At 56.8% G+C, this 20,379-nt stretch overlaps 1 long non-coding RNA gene across 4 annotated transcripts in view; it reads left to right on the forward strand.

The window, feature by feature from the left end:
• The window catches only part of LOC112546759 (uncharacterized), a 196,249-nt gene that overhangs the window by 7,386 nt on the left and 168,484 nt on the right, over positions 1-20,379 (forward strand). Inside the window, exon 1 of one of the 4 annotated variants that reach the window (XR_012906070.2) lies at positions 15,118-15,377. The exons of 2 other annotated variants lie outside the window; for them this stretch is intronic. This is a non-coding gene — a long non-coding RNA (uncharacterized LOC112546759). Of the gene's footprint in view, positions 1-15,117; positions 15,378-20,379 lie in introns of those variants that run through there. One more of the 4 variants, XR_012906073.2, reaches the window with a different exon arrangement.

The raw sequence follows: 20,379 nt of genomic DNA on the forward strand, positions 1-20,379 counted from the left end.
TTAGTCTGGTGTAGCTGAAACAAAAAACAGGACTAACAAGATGGTTTATTAGGTGATGAGCTTTCGTGGGCCAGACCCACTTCCTCAGATCAAATAGTGGAAGAAAATTGTCGCAACCATATATACCAAAGGATGCAATTAAAAAAAATGAACAAATATGAAAAGGACAAATCACATTGCAGAACAGAAGGGGATGGGGGGGGGGGAATGTCTGTGGGCTAATGGTATTAGAGGTGGTAATTGGGGAAGCTATCTTTGTAATGGGTAAGATAGTCAAACACCGGTGTAAAGTGTCCAATTTAAGCATGAATGACAGTTCAGAGGATTCTCTTTCAAGTGCAGTCTTAAAAGGCCTTTGAGGCAGGATGCAGGTACCCAAGTCACTGAGACAGTGTCCTTTCTGGTTGAAATGGCAAGAAACTGTTTTTTCTTTGTGATCCTGTCTAATGTCTGTTTTGTGGGCATTGATCCTTTGGCGAAGTGTCTGAGATGTTTGTCCAATGTACATAGCAGACGGACACTTCCGGCACATGATAGCATAGATTATATTTTTGGAGGCGCAGGAATATGTGTTCTTGATCTTATGACTCACTTGGTTAGGCCCAATAATGGTATCAGCAGAGTGAATATGTGGACAAAGCTGGCAACGGGGTTTGTTGCAAGGGAAGGTACCAGGGTTGGTATTAGTGTGGTATGTCCTGTGGTTGTTGGTAAGAATCATCTTGAGGTTAGGTGGTTGTCTATAGGAGACTATGGGTCTGTCTCCCAGAGCCTCTTGGAGTTTAGTATCCTGTTCCAGTATAGGCTGTAGTTTGTTGATAATGTGTTGGACAGGTTTAAGTTGGGGGCTGTAGGTGATGACAAGTGGTGTTCTATTGTTGCTTTTCTTGGGTCTGTCTTGAAGTAGATGGTTTCTAGGTATTCGTCTGGCTCTTTCAATTTGCTTTTTTATTTCTCCGGGTGGGTAGTTGAGGTTTATAAATGCTTGGTAGAGATCCTGAAGTTTCTGGTCTCTGTCAGTGGGATATTGAGGCTCCTCCCATTCCCTCCCTCCCCCCCACCCCGAGACGGTCCCAGGAAAGCAGTGGGCATAAATTAATGGAAGGAGGCTAAAACCAAGGCCGTATGTGCTGCCTTCAGGGTTACTGGTCTGCAGCTTTCTGCGCTCCCAGTCCCCGCGGGCAGTGGGTGGTGTTTTAGAGCCCACAGGCTCTGGATTCTGGTCATGATGGAATGGCCGAGACCCACCTCAAGCTATTGGAGAGATCGTCTGCAAAGACCTTGACTGACTCCATCGTACGCAGTGAGAGATCACTTGAATCTCTCCCCAGGGCAGCCGTCCTCAGAGCTCTCCGCTGTCTTCTTAATGGCACCAAACTCTTGGGAGCTGTTGGAGCTGCCGTGTTCCTCCCCAGAGAGATGAATGTCACTGCTGACTATGGACTCTCAGAATCCTAGCACATTGGGACTGGAGGGGACCTTGGGAGTCATCGAGTCCAGTCCCTGCCCCAGCACCGTCTAGCCCACCCCTGACAGGTCTGTCCAGCCTGCTCTTCAATATCTCCGGGGATGGAGATTCCACAACCTCCCTGGGCAATTTGTTTCCAGGCTTAATCACCCGGACAGGAAGCTTTTCCTCCTGTCCAATTTAAGCCCATTGCTGCTTGTCCTATGCTCAGACGTTAAGGAGAATCTTTTCCTCCCTTCTCCTTCTTCAGACCCTTTTAGATCCTTGAAAGCTGCTATGTCCCCTCTGTCGTCTCCTCCACACTAAACAACCCCAGTTCTTGCCATCTTCCCTCAGTTTTCTAGGCCTGTGATCGTTTGATCCCATTGGTGTGTACTGAGGCATAATTAACTAACAGCTGCCAAGTGTTTTGGGTACCTTAGGTGCTATTGAAAACGTACGCGCTGTATCTGCTCCTGGCACTGACTGCCTAACCCTGGCAGCTTACGGGCAGCCTGAGAAACCCTGCCCACCGCTCATGCCAGGTGGGTCCCTAAGCAGTGACTTGGCTCACTCGAGAGGAATCTCTGCCGAACGGGATTTAAAACGGAAGGGTTGGGAGCAGTGACGCACCCCACAGGGCCAGATTTGGGTGTTATATGTACACTGGGAAGGCTTCGGTTTTTCCCTTGGTCAGTGTCGATTGCATCATCCACGCAAAGCACCAATACGCTATTTCGCTCCGAGGAGCTAATTCTAGGCACACGCGCCCTCTCCTAAAGACGAACTTGGAAAGCGGACGGGCTGTCTTCCAGACCTTCCTGGGTGTGATTCTGTGGTGTAACGGACCTTGCAACCAGTGATCTGGGCTCACATCTGGGCAGAGCCATCTCTTGAGTTCTCACCGCTGCTCTAGAGAACTGCCCGTTCTTGTCTCAGGCGCACTTGCTTGAGCCGTCTCACTGCATTTCGGGGGGGGGGGGGGTCTTCTCTCCGGCAAGTTACAAGGAGCTTCTTCCAGTTGGGATGCGTGGGAGGCAGCCACGCTGCTGTGGTATGGCCACTGCAGGCGCTGGCTGGAAAATGCGTGAAGCTCGCACTTTCAAGCCGAGTCCGCTAGGGAGCAGTGCAGGCCTAAGAGTGAAGGGTGGGTTGCTTGACAGCTGGCTGTGGGTTTAGTGCAGCAGGCCTGTGGGAAGCCACCCAGAGAGAGAGGTAGAGATGTGTTGATGCAGCCCTGGGAGCAGCACAAGGGCCTTGAGAGCATTGGGGGACAGAGGCAAGGCAAGGGAGACCCCCGTCGGTCTGCCCCCTCCCAGCTGACCACCTGCAGCTCGCCTCCAGCTTTCGCCTCTCCCACTCCGCTGTCTCCCCTTCTGCTCTCTGACCAACCCTGCCCCTTTAGAAAGCAGCGTTGGCTGTGTCGCCAATGCGCCGCACTTCGAGAATGCCTCTCGGCAGCGTGCTGTCCAAGGCATTCCACCTCTCCGCAGCCCCGTGAGCCGGGGAAACTGAGGCACCGGGCGGCACTGCAACTTGTCCAGGGCCCATTGAGGACCTGAGTCCAAGAGACTTGAATTCTTTTCCTGGATTCCCTCCCTGAGGGTAAGAGTTCTCCACTGCCCCCCCAAACCAGGGTGGCTTAGCTCCCTGGCTCTTCCCCCAGCTGCCGTTCCTCATGAGCGGGCTGAGTGCCGAAGGGATGTGAGCAGAGCCAGGAGTGAGGGGCGGGACACTCAGACGGATGGCTGGGAGACCCACAGAGAGGCCAGGGTGCTGGGAACTGGCCGTGGCCGGGGGGTTCCCATCGCTGGCAGGCGCGGCTGTGCTTGGCCGTGGTCCAAGAGGGGTGACTTGTGCGGACACAAGGACCCCTGGCACGCTGCTTCCTAACCCGCTGGTGTGTTCAGCCGGCGTCCCAGGGCCGCCAGGACCGCCAAAGGGGGGTCAGCCACTGGACCGTAGGAGGCGGGCGAATGCCCAGCTAGCGCATCCCCTGTGTGATGAGCACGGGGAGCGGTGGAATGTCGTCACGCTGCTTGTAACCAGCTGGCTAGACGGGCCTCGGGAGAGCCAGAGGAGATCGATTGTGGGGGCGACAGTGTCCCCACTAATCTTTCATCCACGTGCAGAATAATTGGTTTTGATGTGCACCAAGGCATGCATGTAAGTGCACCACCCATAGAACACACAGCCTGGCCGTGGGCGCTCAGCTAATCGCGCGGGCGGCATTGGACTCCCTCCGGAAGGGCCACACGCGCGCCCGGCTCACGGTGAGCCCGGCTCAGACGGTGCGCGGTGGGAGCGGCAGGAGAGCTAGCTCGTCTGCAGCCCTTTCCGGTCCCTCCGCGGGCGCTTTGCTCCGGGGCTGGGTCTCTTGCCCTGGCACGTCTCAGGCAGGAATCCTGCAATGGAGTCTTCCACTCTTGGGCTAGAACCGCCTCTGGCCACTGCCTGCTCAGCGCCCGGCGGGCTCCCCTGGGTTTCCCGCACCCGGTCTGGGCCGGCGAGGAGGATCCGTTTACCTCCCGGCTGGGATAAAGCCGTGGCAAAGGGGCGTCACGGCCTATGCGCGCCCTTCGTCTCTAAGCTGGGGTAGCCGGGCCCCCTCTGATGTAGCCGGCTCAGAGCCACACTGAGGCCTTTCAGGAAGCCAGGAGCGCTGGGGATGAGTCTGCTTTCAATCCGGCGCCCGAGAAACATCCCCAAGTCTCTTCCTCCTGTGTTCCGGGCAGCAGCGGGGTCGTCTGAACCCCCCCCCCCCCCCCCCGTGTCTGCATCCCCATATTGCTCAACGCTCGTTTCTTTGGGGCAGGGCCGAGTTCTGGCGTTGGAGCTCTGCCCCCGGCAGTTTCCCAGCCAGCCTGTCTAGGAGCCTGGCTGCGTAGTCTGGCCCCTGGATGCCTGGTGGGGCCTTGGGAATGTAGCTGCCAAGGGGGAGGGAGGGCGTGGGTCAGAACTGTCCATCTGACTCCCCCTGAGAAATGTGCCCCTGACCCACGGTGTGGGGCCCAGACGGGAGCTCCCCACGAGAGGTGACCAGAGAAATCAGGCGGGGAGGGGGGCGTGATAGGCACCTGTGTTCGACACAGCCCTGAACATCTTACTGGCCATCCCCACCAGTCACCTGCGTGTGGTAACTGAGTGCGGGGGCCCCTGAGCCCTGGAGAGGGGGGCGCTGAGGTAGGGTGGCTGGTAAAGACCTCACGAACACGCTCCCGGGCCAGGGCTGCTGGGGATGGTGTCGCTGGGAGGCCGTGGACCCCGGGATGCTGCTCTGGGGCGGAGGGCAGCTGGGGATGGGAAAAGCATCTTCTGCCAGTGCTGGGTGATCACAATGCTCCCTGCTGGCCTTGGACCTGAGGAATCTTTCCACCCATCGTCGGGGAGGGGGCCTGCTCCCGAGGCTGAGGCCAGGGAAGAAGCGCAAGGAAAGGTGCTAAAACGGGGCGGGGGGGCACTCGACGTGCTCGACACCTTAGGGATTTCTCCACAGGCCCCTAGAGGCTGGTCAGCAGGGGCCGTGGGATCCCAGAGCCTGGAACGGCCGCCTGGCGTCTGGCTGAGCGGCTGAACTCCTCGGCGTGCTTTGCAGACTGCGAGCCCCGGCGAATCCGCCACCCCTCCCTTCACACCGGCCGGCAGCCGGCGCCCCATGCTGCGGAGGCTGGGGGCAGGGTAAGGGGGGAGCTCAGTCGAAGGGACCAGCCCCGGATGGAATGTGTGGGGAGGCCAGTCTCAGTGTGTGGCCTGACGCTTGAGTCTGGAACGGCCAGGGCTGGAGACTTGGCACGGACCTCCCGATCGCTCAGGGCTGCAGCTGCAGACCAAGCCGAGTCGGGGGGTCGGGGGGGTGCTGGAGGAACGGCGTCGAGCGGCCGGCCAGGGCCAATAGTAAATGGATGGAAGCGCTGGTCCTCCAGCATCTCCCAGCCTGGGACGGGTGCTCTGCAGGGCCCTGGCCTAGCTCGGGGCAGGCTGGGTGGGGAAAGCTGCAGGAGCTGGGTTGCTCTTTGAAAGCCTCCTACCTCTTCTCCCTCCTGCCCTCATGGCGGGAGCGGCTCCGCAGACAGGGCGCCAGCCCCAGCCTCTCTGCTCCGCCCTGCCCCGGTCGCTGGCACCCTTCCAGTGAGTGGGCAGGCGGGGCAAAGACGGGGCAGGAGGCGGGAGAGGATGGTCAAAGGGAACCGAGAGGAGAGAATGGAAGGAAGGAAGAGGGTGGGTTGGTCTCTGGTGCCGTCTCTCTGGAGACCCAAGGGTTCGTAGACCAGGCCTTGTCCCGCTGTTCCCTACGGGAGCGGAGCCCCTCAGACCTACGTTCGTGTGTGGATCCAGCTCAGAGCTCCTGTGGTGCTGGCGCAAATCCCAGCCTTGGCAAGTGACCGGTCAGAGCCGGAGGACAGGTCTCCATGGGACAGCGGGGACAGGCTCAATCAACCTCTGAGCCCACCGCCCTGAACCAATGTGCCCTCAAATGACTTCCATCCGTGTGCGGAATACATTTTGTGATACACACCAAGGCACGTGCGGATGCGCACCACCGAGAGAACCCCAGGCTGCCGGCTGTGGGCGCGCTGCTAAGCCTTTGACTCTCTCCTGGGTGGCCGCCCAAGCGCCCAGCTTCCAGGGAACGCTGCCTGAACCTAGCTAACATTCAGCTCCGCTCCAGAGCCCCGAGCCCTGTCACTCTGCCCAGAGGTCGCTCTGGGGTGACTGGCTTTCCAGTGGGTTGCATCCCAGACCGGAGATGTAGGGGACGCTTGGCTGCCGAACAGGAACTAGAGGAAAGACAAATCTGCAATTGAGGATTTTGTCGGTTTTTGTGCCAAGGCCTTGACCCCATTGCTCATGGCAGAGCCTGCATCCTCCTTCCGGGGCCAGGAAGGGGTTTGATCAGCCCACGATGCCTCTTTTCCCCCTTTCTCCCTCTCCTCTGCCTGGGGACTAGCAAGCCCAGAGCAGCAGCCTTCTCCCTGCTTATGAAGCAGCTGACTTGCTCTGATGTGGTTTTGTGGTTACACGGAACATTGCTCATGTGGCCCTTATGCACTTTTGCTTTTCTGAGTCACCCTGGAGCAGGCGCTCACTAGTAAGTGTGAACCTCGCACGGGGGGTGTAAATGGAAAGGAGAGCCACTCCGAGGCCCTCCCTCTCATGTCAGTGTTCCTGGGACGTCTCGCACTTGTCTCTTGAGGGCCTGGAACCTTTCAGCCCTTTCCCTCCATGCAACAGGACGCCAGAGCTGCTCGTGTGCTCAGTGACGCAACACAAGAGGCTGCTGCAAGGCCGCCTGTGGGCAGCATGCCTCCGTGCTGGGACATTCGCAGGACCTGCACCTGAGCACGCAGGCAGTGAATGGGCAGAGTTAAGGAGGTCAGGAGCATAACCAAAATCCTCTGTGAGAGCAGTGCATCCTCTCTGGCCTTCCTTGTGCTGCGAGGCAGGAGTAAGCTGACCACACCTCTCACTTTTTCCAGGCACGGACCCTCACAGTACTCAAAGGCCCGGCAGAGCAAGGAGCCCCGTGCACAGACGGCAACGGAGTCTGGAGAGGATAAGGGATTTGCCCATGGTCACACAGCTAGTCTGTGGCACAGCAAAGATGCAACCCTCCCAAGTCCTAGGCAAGTGCTCTACCCACTGGCCCGTCCTGTCTCCGGCCCTAGCATCCTCCTCATGCTGTGTGTTGCATTTGTAGCAGCAACGTTCTGGACAGGTCCAAGCCCTGCCTAAGGGAGACTAGTCAGTGCTGCAGATCTAGTGTTGCATGCCAGTGTCTTTGGAAATGGGGGGGTGGGTCTCACTCCGGTTCCTCCTGGACAGGTGTCCTCAAGGATCACTGCCAGGGCTGACTCCCGCCTCAGTGGAGAGCCCGGGCCCAGAACGAGGCCAGCAGAATCTCTCGCTTTTCCAGCCCCCAAGGCAGCCCTCCGTGAGCCAGGCAGGGCGCCCGGCTGTGAGGTGGGCCTCAAGCAAGCAGGCCCTGCCACCGCCGTGCCTGGTGTGGGATAAAGAGCGACGTGCCTGTCCAGTCCCTGGCAAGCAGGACTCGGGGACTGGAGCCACGGGCCCCCGGTTCCGGTGGGAAGAGTGAAGAAAGCCCCGTGGTGTTGCGCCTCCGTGAGCAGAGCCTGCAGAAGGCAGGGCCCGTACGCACACTTCTCCTGGGAAGTCCTGGCTGACCACAGCTCAGTGCCAGGTTCACTTTTACTTCCTGCTCCAGAGAGGAAGCCGGTGGATGGGAGTTTTGGTCTAGGGCCGAGCGGGCTCTGGGGCGCTGAGCGGTGCTGAGCGACGAGGAAAAGCCCCCTCCTCCGCAGTGAGCCGGGTGCGGCTGGCTGTCTCCCATCAACAGGGCCGGAGCGGTGCAGCGTTGGGTGGGGACCCCCTCTGCCCAGCCCCTCCAAGCAGAGACCCGATTCAAACTCTGCCAGTGCCGATGGGCCGAGCCGCGGTGTCTTAGGGTGATGAACACGGGTACAGTGGGCTCCTAGCGGCAACTTTCTGCCTTGGCCAACGTAACCATGGTTCATGTCGCTCTGTCTCCCGTGCCAGCGGACCTGCATCGGTTTGGTTACGTCCTGGGGGCTTCCCACTGTAAACTAGCAAAGCCACCTCCCGAAGCACTCGGCAATCCCTGTCCCCGTCGCTGTGTTCATCAGCAGTGCAGACACGGCGCCGTCTCCTCGCTGGGGAAGCCAGCTCTGTCGCTGCGGGCACAGCAGGACGGGGAGGGCTAGAGGAAGGCGAGTGCTGAGAGGAGGCTGTACGGGAGCTGGGTTCGCCGGGAAGCTGAGATGTTGCCCAGCGCTCGGCACGCACAGGAGGAATCGTGCACTCAAAGGAGAGAAACAGAAACTGTCAGCTGAGAGCACAGACGGGAACCACAGTCGGAAACCTGTGCCTGCTGCCTCCCGTGGCAGGAATGCAGCCTGCACCCCGCCAGGAAGGTGGATTTCCTGCAGCCGCAGAGGGCCAAGGAGACTTCCCATGAAATCTCCTGTCTTCGCCCCTCGCCCCCTTCTTTCAGATCTCACCCCCCTGAAGCTTGGTGCTAGTGAAAATGCTGAGCCAGAGCTGACCTGTCCAGTGGCTAGGAAGAGAGCCTAGCAGTCAGGAAACCTGGCGCCTGGCCCGAGGCTGACAGCTATGGAGCAAACTGGCCATCCTTGGGAAACGCCGCAAAACTCTCCCCCTTCAAAAAGAGTGGCACTCGCCTCTCCCTCCCCTTCTATCGGCCCCTCCCAGCTACTTCCAGCTCCCTCCCCCCCATGAAAGAAATCAGGAGCTAATCAACCTGCAACTAATAAATCCACACGCCTGCCCCAGGCCAAGAAGGAACCCGTGTTGGAGACTCCGTCCGTTAACTTGGGGCTTTTCTATTCCTATGATTTTTTTTTTTTTTTTTTTCCTGGAGAAGATGCCGTGATAGTGTTGTGACGGCCAGCAACAGAAAACCCTCCAAGGGCCTGGCAGATTGACGTCAGGCGCCCTCACAGGTACTCAGTGCCTCTGAAAATCCCAGCTGACATGCTTAAATTTCTCCCCGCCCTCCCCCCCGTTGAGTAAATGCAACTTTTTGCCTGAGGGCCCAGGACCACTTTCCCTGACGTTAGAGAGGCAGTCCAAGCACGTCAGTGGAAAGTTGGATTGTGTCCATGGTGAACCTGCTGCTGAGCTAAGAACAGGACCTAGGAGGTGTGAGGCACAGTCCTTTGCTCTAACCACTAGGCATGCTCTCACGTTGGTGTCGCCCACTCAGTGCTGGGAACCTGAGAACAATACAATGCCAGTTCCCCTGTATTGTGTCCCCCAGTTATGTCAGTATCAAACACTGGCAGCGTGTCGCAGCTGCCTAAGAAAGGTCACCGAAAACCAGAAGAGTTTCACAAAAAACGAAGATGAAAAAGTTGACTCAGATTCACTGAAGAGAACAAACCCATCTCCTTTTCTTTTAGAATTGTCTGTTTTTTGTGAAACTCTCTGGTTTGGCTGTGACCTTTTCCACGTACCCAAACACAAGCGGCTTTGTGTCAGCGCACGTGGCAGGGGCTTGACTAGACACATTCTTGCAAACTGAGATGCCGGCTCACGCCCTGTTTGCCCTGTTTGTAAGACCCTGCCCGTGTCTTGGGCCGGGTCCCACAGCCGTGGCCTTTATCCTTTCCAGCTGCAGTTCTGGAGGCTGGGGCAGGGAACGGATTGTGCTAGGTTGCTGTGCTGTAGAGGGGTGACAGGCGGGTTCTTTCTGGCCGTAACTGATGCCCATAGATGTGGAGACAGAAGTTCTTGGGGAAGGGGAGAGGTCAGTATTTCCTCTCTCAGAAATGGGGCCGGTGCCAGCCCGGGCCATGCACCAGCCTCTGCTGGATTTATGGGGCAGGCTTCTCCAAGCACGCGGCCCACGGGTGAGGTACCCTGATGGTCTGGTTCGTGTATTCCCCTTGCATGCTGGTGAGACCCCCGCCTGCCCTCGTATCCCCTTCCAGCGACTTCCGAACGAGCTTGGGAGCGTGGCAGCTCCGGAGCGCTGCTTGGCTCTGGCGCCGGACACGGGGAGCCGCTGGTGGCTTTTGTGCCCCCGCATGGCCTGGTGAATCCCCTACCCGAGGGCACGCCCGCCTGCCCCATCTCAGCAGGCACTGCCCCTGGGCGGCTGTGGTGTGGGGGCAGGACTCAGCACTCTAGAGCCAACCCTGGAGGGTGGGGCGAGGAAGCTCCCGCTGTCTTCTGCCCAGTGGCTCCAGGGAGAGCTCCGCTGTGTTCACACGGAACCATTCCCCCGGCGGCTCCTGACGGCCTGGGCTGGGGAGATCACTCGGCTGCCTGCAGCCCAGGGGGGAGGTGACTTTGCCAGGAGAGCCGCTGGCAGTCTCGCGGCTGGCGCCCCTCTCCGCTTTAAAGCGCTGCTCATCAGGAGGGAGGCTGCGGTTCCGCTGGGTGGGAGGGGTGCTGTCCTGAGGCTCCGAGCTTGGCCCGTTCCCAGGTGGGAGAAGTGTGGTCCTGGAGACAGCAAGCTCTATTTCAGTTCTTCTTGGGAGCTGCTTACCCTGGAAACCCCAGCTGGGCCCAGCCAGCCTGGCCCCCATCTCTCACTAGCTTCCGAGCCTTGCCCCACGCACAGGCTCGGCAGCCACTCTTCCTGCCTCGCGTCTCGGTGGGGACCACCGGGCTGTGGGCACGTGCCTGCTGATGGGCCATCCCGCCTCAGCCCCTGACTCCTCCTGCCCCTCCACACGGGCCCCCCAGGGAGATGCTGTTTCCATTCCCACTCTCCCGGCAGACTCTTCCCCCTTTTCCACCCTAGTCAGGTGCTTCCAGCTGGGATGGAAATTGACGATGGGAGGAAACACATCTTCTCAAGGGGATCGTGTGTATTTACCGAGTCCTGCTTCCCTGAAGGCGGGCGCAGCCAAAATAGAAGGAGCAATTCCTCCGCCCGCAGGCCCACGCTTCTCTCAGCCAGCACCCCTGCTCCTAGGTGTCTGCCCACGTTCCTCCCGGGGCCCCAGCGAGTGTACAGCCTGCTGCGTGGCTCCCCTGCCCTGCCCTGTCTCTCCCCCAGCTGGTCTGTTCCCCTGACACCCGCATCCCCCGGCCAGATCAATTCCGGGTTAACTAGTAACCCCACGGGAACTGCACCTGGCTCAGTCTATTGAAGCTCGCCTGCTGCACCCGAATCTGCCAGGGTGGAGACTGGCGCTTCCAGTACGAGCCACCCTGCCCTCTTCCCCCACTTCCCATCTTTCAGGTGGAAGAACTTGTCCAACCTCCTCTCCCCTCTGGTTTCCTGATTTCTCTAGGCAGTAAGGGGGCTGGGGACCTTTCATCTGAGCCCCGCTGCGTCCATGCTCAGGTTGCCTTGTGCTGGGTACGGCTTCCACGGAAGTGTCCTGGCAAAACGCAGCAGCCCCTGGGGTAGTGACACCCGGGCGCAGGCGGGTTTGAACCCAGTTGCTAGGGCGAAGGTGGTGTCCCACCGGGGCAGAGTGTGAATAGCGTGGAGCGGAGGAATGAGGATTTGCCTGTTTCCTCCCGTGGAATAGCTGTGCGCAGAGTTGTTCGTGCTCGGAGCCGGGCAGGGTTAGGAATCGTGCGCCGATGAAACGCACGGAGTCCCTTAGCCACTCCGAGTCGTGCCGGTCAGAACCCTAGCTGACCTCAGGGACGAGGCATTTGGGGACGAGGCAAACTTCCGAAAAGCTCCAAGCCACGTCTCACCGGTTCACCGGATTTCAGTAAATCCAGCAGAGCCTCATCCGTGTGCACGGAGACCTGGACTTGCTGGGGCCCTCTAAACTGCTCTAAACCAAATGTGCGTTGACAGACTACGTGTGTGGACACTGTACACTGGCTTACGGAGATTGGCTTGACATCCACCCGTTAGTTTAAGCCAGGGCAGCTCTGTGTAGGCCTGATGCAAGATCAGTGCGTAGAAAGTACTGAGATGTCAACAAAGTTGTGTGGGTTGGGGAAGTCACAACATGGGGGAGATCTCTGAGAATGTTACCAGACCATCTCTCTGTCGGAGCCTGGCCTCACTTGGTGCCTACTACTTCAGCTTCTCCGGGAGACGGTATAAATGCGATGCCCTTCTCATTGGACGCCAGAGCATTGCTGGCCAGAGTTCTCACGTGTGCTAGGGGTCCACACGTCTCATCTGCCAGTACAGACGTTGGGGTACTTGACACCTATCGCACGCACCACTAAACCCTCCGGAGCTGGCATCTCTCTCACTTCCCCATTTGGCTGCTGGGGTGATTTGTATAGGAAGAACCAAATTTGCTTGGGGGAAAATACCACCTTCCCTAACAGTCCAAGAAGGGTTTAGGTGGTTTTAAGAGAGCTTGTTTCTTACAGCTTCGCAGCGCCAGAAATGAGCCAGCCCCAAAGAAATCCACCTGAACTACAGCCAGGAGCGGTTTCAGAAAAGCACGTTCCTCCCCGTACTGACATGTAAGCCACTAGATGTCACTTGTGCTGTTAGAGACAGGTGGGACGGCTTAGCGGGGCTCAGCCTGGAAGAGAATTCCTACCCGAGAACGGTTGGTCCTTGCTGGAGAGTCTTCTGCTGGTTAATAAGACTTGTCTTAATTTCCCCCCATTTCTCCTAGATCCACCCCTGGGGGTCTCACTAAATAATTCCTCTCCCTCCTCCGTGTTTAGGGCTTTGGCGTGTTTTCCAAGCGCCGTCCGGTGCCTCGCCAGTCGTGCTTTACCTACGTTGGCAGCATTTCCACCTGTCCCCGGTTCACTTGTATCGACCGTCTCTGAACTCCCTCTGCTTGGAAATCTCTCCGGCCGTGCGGTGCCAAGAGCACTTCGCAGCGGTCTAGTGGCGGAGCTGGGCGCAGGGCTTTGCCTAGAACTAGTCGCAGGGGCGCTGCAGTGGGCGACCGCCTGAGGGAGGCTTCGTTGAGACGGCTGGCAGGCTCAGGCACTGTTCCTAGCGCTCTGATATCTTACCCTGCCGGGTTTCAGGGATCCGGCGCGGCCAAAACAATTAGCAATGGTTGGAATGTTCTGTACAAAGTCCCCAGCGTAGAGCCGACGATGGGGAGGGGATGCGACTGGCTGCCTCTGAAAAGCATCCTCCACACGCCAGCCCGGAGCATGCTCCTAGCGCTACAACCCACGGGGCCTCGCGGTCTCTTCCCGAGGCGTCCCTGTGCAGGTTGGACTGCTTTGCCCCCGATGCTTTGGCTGCAGTGGACTCGCATTTTGCTGCTTTCCTGCTCATTTCCCCGGATGTCTCTGTACTCTTGTTGCCGGTCATTGCTCCTCCCGGTTCAGACCCAGCTAGCGAGCTGACCAGGAGTTTGCATCTGGTCGCCTGCCCCCCGCCAATCGGGGCTTTTGGACGTTCCAGATGAGGTTGCACTGTTGGCCCCGGTCGTACGGCCAAGGTGCGTTGTAGCTGCACCGTGGCTCCGCACGTGCTGGTGTCAGCCGGCAGCCCTCGGAGCCCTGGCTTGGTCGGGCACACAGCATGCGCCTCAAGCTCCCGGACCCGCGCCCTGCAAGGTGCAGAACAGAGTGGGTGAAGGCCCCCGGCCTGAGTGTGGGAACATGGTGCAGCCGGGGAAAACCACTGGTCTCCCCAGCGCAGCGGGTTACACGGGCGTCAGGGGCATTCCTTGGGCTGCACCGTGGAGGAATCGGTCAGCGGCTGGCTAGCTCGCGTCGGCCCCGTGGAGGCAGAAATCCCCGCCCGGTGCATTTGAGCTCTCCTGCCCACGGTGCCCGTCTGCTGGCGGCGGCGCTGATTTCAACACGTCGGCTCGCAGCGTACCTCCGATGGGTCCGGCGCCTTGTCACCATGCCTAGGAAACCGGTTTCCCTGTGGGATGACAGCGATGCCATCGCATCACTCTGTGTCCCCTAGGAGCAAACCCCACCCATGTGGAGAGCCGGGGCTGCCCACGGCCGGGCGCTCCTCTCCCACACCCTGCCCTTCCCAGCGGCCAGGGAAAGCAGGGCTGGCATGGCTCTGGCTGCCCCCCAAGTAGGTCTCCCCCCCCCCCCCGCGGAGCTTTGGGGAGTGAGGAGGCAGCTGCAAGCTGCTCAGCCCTTCCCCTCACTCCGTGCTGGGTGGGTGAGGGGGGAGAAGCTGCACAACCCCTACTGATGCTGGGGGGGGGGGGGCAAGCCACGATGCATACAGCCCCTTCCCTTCTCTCCTTCCCTGTGCTGGGGGGGAGCCACGCTCCACGTGGGCCCTCCCCCCTTCCCAGCGCTCAGGGTGGCGGGAGAAGGGTGGAATCTGCCGCTACAGGAAGGAGCATGGAGCCTGGCAAGGCCTCACGGAGTTTGCTTGGGGGAGCGAGCTGGGCCAGGGCGGGAGAAGGTTTTGGCCCCGGAGGCAGGGAGGAGAGGGCTGGCTCTGGTGTGGCCTCGGCTGGGAGACGGGGCGGGTTGGGGTTAGTCCTCAGTGGGGAGGTAGGTGGGGGGGGCGGTGGGTCCCACGAGAGGGGGGTTGGCCCTGCCCCCCAGTACTTTTCCATCTAGACGATCTCACGAAGCAAGCGCCACGTACCAGTTTTACTCCTGACGCCCTGGGCTTTAGAATAAACAGTGGAAAGTTCAGGATTTCACTTTGAGTCACCTCGGGTTTCTTTTCAAGGGAAGAGTCTCCCTTCTTGATACAGTTCTGACCTAGCCGGAGCTGGGATAGCCCCTTTTGCTGAGGTGGTGCGTTTGCCCTTCACAGGGGCGCCCATAAATCTGAATATCATGGTATTAGTATTCGCAGCACTTCCATATTGATTTTAATTTTTCTGCCTCAAGGGAGCATCCAGGGGGCCAACCTAAGTCAAGAGCTAGGCTCCAGAAGGTACTTTCCCCGCCCTGCCGCTGCAGTGACCAGCAGGAGAGCTGGGCCAGGACCTAGATTGTGGAGACTGACACAGCAGCCATCTTTCTGTGGCGAAAAATTCTCCTGCAAACCAAGCAAGGCAAAGTCTTTGACAAGTGCCTCAGAGGTTTGGATACTTCTGATGGTAAATCCCAAACAGCGCCGCATTCCCTCAGCCCTGGGCTCCACTCCAATCCGGCTACTGCCAATCACACTCTCCAGAGTCAGGAAGCCAAAGCAGCTGTGCAGTATCACACACCCATCGTATTGCAAAACCGCCCCAGTCACACCGAGCTGTGTCTGTCTCAAGTTCCTTGTGACGAGGTGCTAACAGTGTGGTTTAGTTTTCCAAGCAGTTTAACAAATGTAAAAAGGCAAAGCTTTGCTATCGCTCAAGTAACAGACGGAAACTTGACAGCATTGTAAGTTAAGTGTCACCTCTTTACTGTAAGGCTATTGTGCTTTCTCTTCTTTTCTGCTAAGAGCTGCAGAGGAGAGAGCCACTCAGCTTCCGTGTCTGTGCATGGGAGCAGAGACTGGAAATTAGAACAGAAAGCTCCATCTTAATCCTCGTGGGTAAGTGCAGCGGTCGCTCTTCTGTGTTGGTAACGTGCAGGCTGTCTTCAGGAGAAGGCTCTAGAAGGCTGGTCTACACTTAACAAGCTGTGCTGGTGCAGTGAAGATGCTAATAGATTGACGAGAGAGCGTCTCCCCTCCGTGTGGTTAATCCACCTCCACAAGAGGCACTAGCTTGGATGGGAGAGGCCCTTCCGCGGCCATAAAGCTGTCTAGACCAGGAATTAGGTGGGCGTGGCCGCATTTGCTCAAGGGTGTAGACTTTTGTTTAAAACAAACCACAGGAATTTTTTCTTCGCACAAGGCACAGCCAACCTGTGGAACTCTTTGCCAGAGGATGTTGAAGAACTTTCAAAAAAGAGCTAGATAAATGTATGGAGGCTAGAACTATCAGTGGCTATTAGCCAGGTTGGTCAGGGAGGGTGTCCCTAGCCTCTGTTTGTCCGAGGCTGGGAATGGACAACAGGGAGGGGGGATCGCTTGATGATTCCCTGTTCTGTTCACTCCCTCTGGGGGGCCGGCATTGGCCGCTGTGGGGAGACAGGGCGCTTCTACGACAGTGGGAGCAAACAGGAAGTGAGTGGGAAAAGCAAGGGAAAAAAGGAAAGGGAGCTAGATTCATGCCTGCTGGAAGCTAACCCCAATGAGCATTGAGTTGTTTGCATCTCTGGACTTCAGGCATTGGTGCGCTCTGGTCCCGTGAGAAGCACCCGGGACGTGGGAGGGTGAAGGCATAAGCCTGTAGTGTCCAGCCAGCTCTGACATGAACTAGCCACGTTACTGCGAAAATGTAAATAATGTCACGAGCCAGCTAGCCACATGCGGCTAGTGGCTAGCGTGTAGGACACCCCGGGGATAAGCCCTCTAACACCAAGGCCTCCTTGCAGGGCAGGCTGAGAAAGTGAAAGAGAAAACTCCCCGTGTGCTGGGCAGGCATGCTCTGCAAACAGCACCCCCGCTACCTCCGCGCCTGCCCCTCTTGCATCAGAGTTCGCCAGCGCTGCCGTGCTCACCGCAGGGTAGTCCCATGGCTGGCATCCACAGCTGCTGCCGTCCTACACAGAGAGTTGGCTGCTGCCCTACTTCTGGCTTTTCCTGTAAACGGCGACTGTCAAAGTGCTGAAGCTGCACAGGGGCCCGTCCGTGGCTGCTCGCAGGGTTTCCAGGATGGCTCAGAGTTTCCTGTATGCTTGGTGGGTTTGCTGCGTTTTCACCCTTGGCTTCTCATCCCCCTGTTGCAGCCCGGGGACCAGTGTGAATGCCTGTCCTTGGACCAAATACAGGAACTGAGCGCGCACAGCATCTCCAGAGGCACGGGGGCAGGGAGCCGGTGAGCCAGAATTGACCGTGCAGGCCAGGGGATATGGTTGAGGTCTATAAAAGCATCCCTGGTATAGAGACAGTAGACAAGGAAGTGCTATTTACTCCTTCCCATAACATGAGAACTACGGGTCACCCAGTGAAATGAATAGGCAGCAGGCTTAAAGCAAACAAAAGGAAGTTTTTCTTCACACAAGGCACAATCAACCTGTGGAACTCCTTGCCAGAGGCTGTTGTGAAGGCCAAGAGTGTAACAGGGTTCAAAAAAGAGCAAGATAAATTCAGTGGCTATTGACTGGGCAGGATAGGGCTGGGAACGGGTGACGGGAGGGTTCACGTGAGGATTCCCTGTTCTGTTCACTCCCTCTGGGGCACCGGGCGCTGGGCTGGATGGAGTGTTGGTCTGACCCAGCGTGGCCGTTCTTGTGACTCAGGAATACGTGTGTGCCGCTCACTTTCTGAGCTGTAGGGAGCAATACAGACGATACCGAAGGGGAAGGGCTCCAGTCTGGCCTTCGTGGGCCGCTGGCTTCCCAGCAAGGGAGCAGGACGGTAGGCCTCAAAGGCAGGGCAGTTTGTCAAATGCAGGAGAGGGGTCGCCCCCCTCTGTGCCGCTGTGCTGTCTTTCTGCCGCCTCTCTTCGCTCGCCCGTTCCTTCCTGTTCCTGTGTCTGCGCCTGCTTCGCTGATGTTATCAGGAGAGACTTGAAGGGAACTATGCCTCTGCTTTTCCAGCGTGCTAGCTCCCTCCTCGTGCGCTTAGCAGTGCTGGCATTTGAAACATATTCCTTTGGCCAAAGCCACCCTGGGTTTGTCCCCCCCACTGAGCGAGCTGTCCCAGATAGGGCCCTCCGACCATGCTGTGTGGTGCTGGGCAAACGGAGCACCGGGTAGGTTTTTGTTTCCTGTGTGTTCGTTTCAAGGAGCTAGAAAAACGGTTCGCATTTTTGTAAGGCCAACCTGATACAGCATGATACCCCGGAGAACCACAGCGTGCTCCTCCTGCAGACTTCCCCTTTGAGGTGTGCCTTAATCTCAAATGAGTCAGCGCTGAAGGCCAAAACGCGGCATGTTCATCCAGTGGTGAATGCGAACATATTGAATCCGGGCCGTGTCCCAAATCAGAGGAAATTTAGAAAGAGCAAAATATTGTTTCAAGCTTGGTTAGATTGTGTCCCCCTGTCCTGCCCTAATGCCTCCTGGGAGTGGGAGTTGTAATCCCATCATACACTGAGCTGCTTCTACCAGAGCATCAAGGGAAATTCAGTCCGGCCGGGTCTCCAGTCCACCAGGCAGAATGAGGGCACGAGGGCCCCCAATAAGCCAGTCTGACATTTCTAGCAGACTCACATGAATGCCGCCCTGATCCCAAAGCAAGCAGTTCAGTGGCTGGACAGACCGAGGTGCTTTGATTTCAGTGACGCTAACCCAAACAGAAATATTTGATTTCAATGTCCTTGATAAAAAATTGAAAAATGTCATCAAACTTGAAATTTTCACAGGGAAAAATTTGGATGGGGGGAAAACTGCGTTTTCTGTTGGGGCTGGGGGGTATTTTGGGGGAGAATTGTCAAGCAGGTGTAATATCAGCCATCTGCCAGCCAACAGGTGAACCCTACCCTGTTAGCTGGGGAAGGGGACAAAAGAACAAAATGCAGGCTTAAATGCAAGCTCCGGTGCCAAACTGGAAAATTAGCTTCCATCTCCCCAGGTGCCAGGCTCTCATCGTGCTGCCGTGTGTAGACCCTGCTAAGGGAACTCTGGTTTCCACAGTGGCCCTTGTCCAATACAGTCATTCCTCATTTAACACGGTAGATGCATTTCAGAAAATGATCGTGTTAAGTGAAAACGTGCTATGCGGGTCAATTTTCCCATTGGAAATGATGGAAAAGGTGAAGGTTGCGTTTTAAGCGGTGGGGAATGGGGAAACCCAGCCGCTGGCCTGCAAGTGGGGGCGGAGGAGAGGGAGCAAGGCGTCCGGCAAGAGGGGATCGCCGGGGAACGGCTCAGCGAGCAGCGACCCCTCCGCCGCTTTGCAGGGAGGCGGGGGAAGCCCCGCGCAGCGACCGGCTGGCTGGGGAAACCGTATTATTTCGGGGACGGTTGTGTTGTTCAAAAAACATTCCCCGAAAAAATCGTGCTATTGCGAAAACGTGTTAAGCGGGCACTTGTCAAGCGAGTAATCACTGTACACGTCGGAGATATTTGAAAACCTCCTCTTGCCTTTGGAAGAAGGGAGGAGCATGCGGGCTGGGAAAGCTGTCAGCAGCAGCAGAGTTTTGTATCGTTCAGACTTGCTCCCATGCTGCAATCAAGGAATGGGGCAAGAAATGGTGCAAAACATTGTTTTACGCTTTTGAGGATATGCCCACCCAATGCTTTACAATGGAAGTTGAAATTCTGCACTTGGTCATTTAGATGGTGAGTAGGTGACGGGCGGGTAGTTACAAGAGATTTCTACATGGCAATAACCCTCATCCCCAGGATAAGGTCTATTATCCAGTCGAACTCTTTTTGCAAAGATCACATTAGTAACCAGCCAAGCATGTGAATTAACCGCAGTATAAATTCCCAACACATTTTGGCTTCCACCTGCATCGGATGATGAAAGCTTCATCTCAGAACTGTCGAATTCCAGACGGTTTTTCAGAGCAGCCAAACGATGTGTCACCGCATTCCACATGCAGCTGGGGAATGTTGCTCTCAATAACCCTTCTCTCTAACTCAGTCTCAGCCACTTCTGAGAGCTGGTGAAGAAAGTAGGGATGAAATTCCATTTGGTGCCTAGTTTTGTTCTGTAAATTTGTTGATAATGTCCCATTGTGCCACATCCTGAATGAACGGTTTTGATTTCTTTCAATTCAAAATAATATTTTATTGAGAAATGTGGTGTTCCAAATTTTTGTTGTAAAAATGAAAAGGTCAGCATTGAAAGGAAACATTTCTACGTATTGAAGCAAGACATGATGACTGACCTGAAAAACTTTAAAAAAAATTTTTATTAGTGAACATTTTTGAGATTTTTGCCTGTTTGTCCTGAATCGAGATGGGAAATTTCAAAATCTCAGAACTCTCTGGACAAGAAATCCATTTCTTGACCATCGGCACTTTCTACATCTGCATAAAATCAGAGAAACACTCTTGGTATCAGTTGAGTTCCTCTGGATTTACATCCATGCACATGGGCTCGGGATCTGCTCTATTAAATCTCATAGGAGGGACTTCATCAAATTGTGCCTGAGCCCGCAAAAAGGTTTTCCTATCCGGTCTAGAGAGGTGAATTTTTCCCCGTTCTGCATTGGAAGGAAACCAAGACCTTTTGAACACGAGACTTAACGCCTCTCTCTCAGCATAGCCAATAGCCTAGCAAACCTGGCCTCCTGCGAGCAGGTTCTTAAACCCAGCAGCGGGTCTGGGTATCTGGCCGCTCAGTAGTGTTCCACAGCTGTGTTTCGGCTTGTGCTTTCAGACTCTTCCTTGTTCCTAGCTCCTGCCCCTGTGCTACCTGGTACTCTGGCTCTGATTCCTGGGCTAGGGCTATGTCTACGCTAGCAGGTTATTTTGAGAGAAGTTCTTTTGAAATAATAACGCCCCAAATCGCTATTTTGAAATAGGCTCGTTCCTCCTCACAAGCTGGAGTTATTATGGAATAACAGGCTTGGCAGTGTGGACTCTCGCCTTGT

Source organism: Pelodiscus sinensis, chromosome 9 (genome assembly GCF_052426305.1).
Source record: "Pelodiscus sinensis isolate ZL-2025 chromosome 9, ASM5242630v1, whole genome shotgun sequence".
Taxonomy (NCBI): Eukaryota; Metazoa; Chordata; order Testudines; family Trionychidae; genus Pelodiscus; species Pelodiscus sinensis.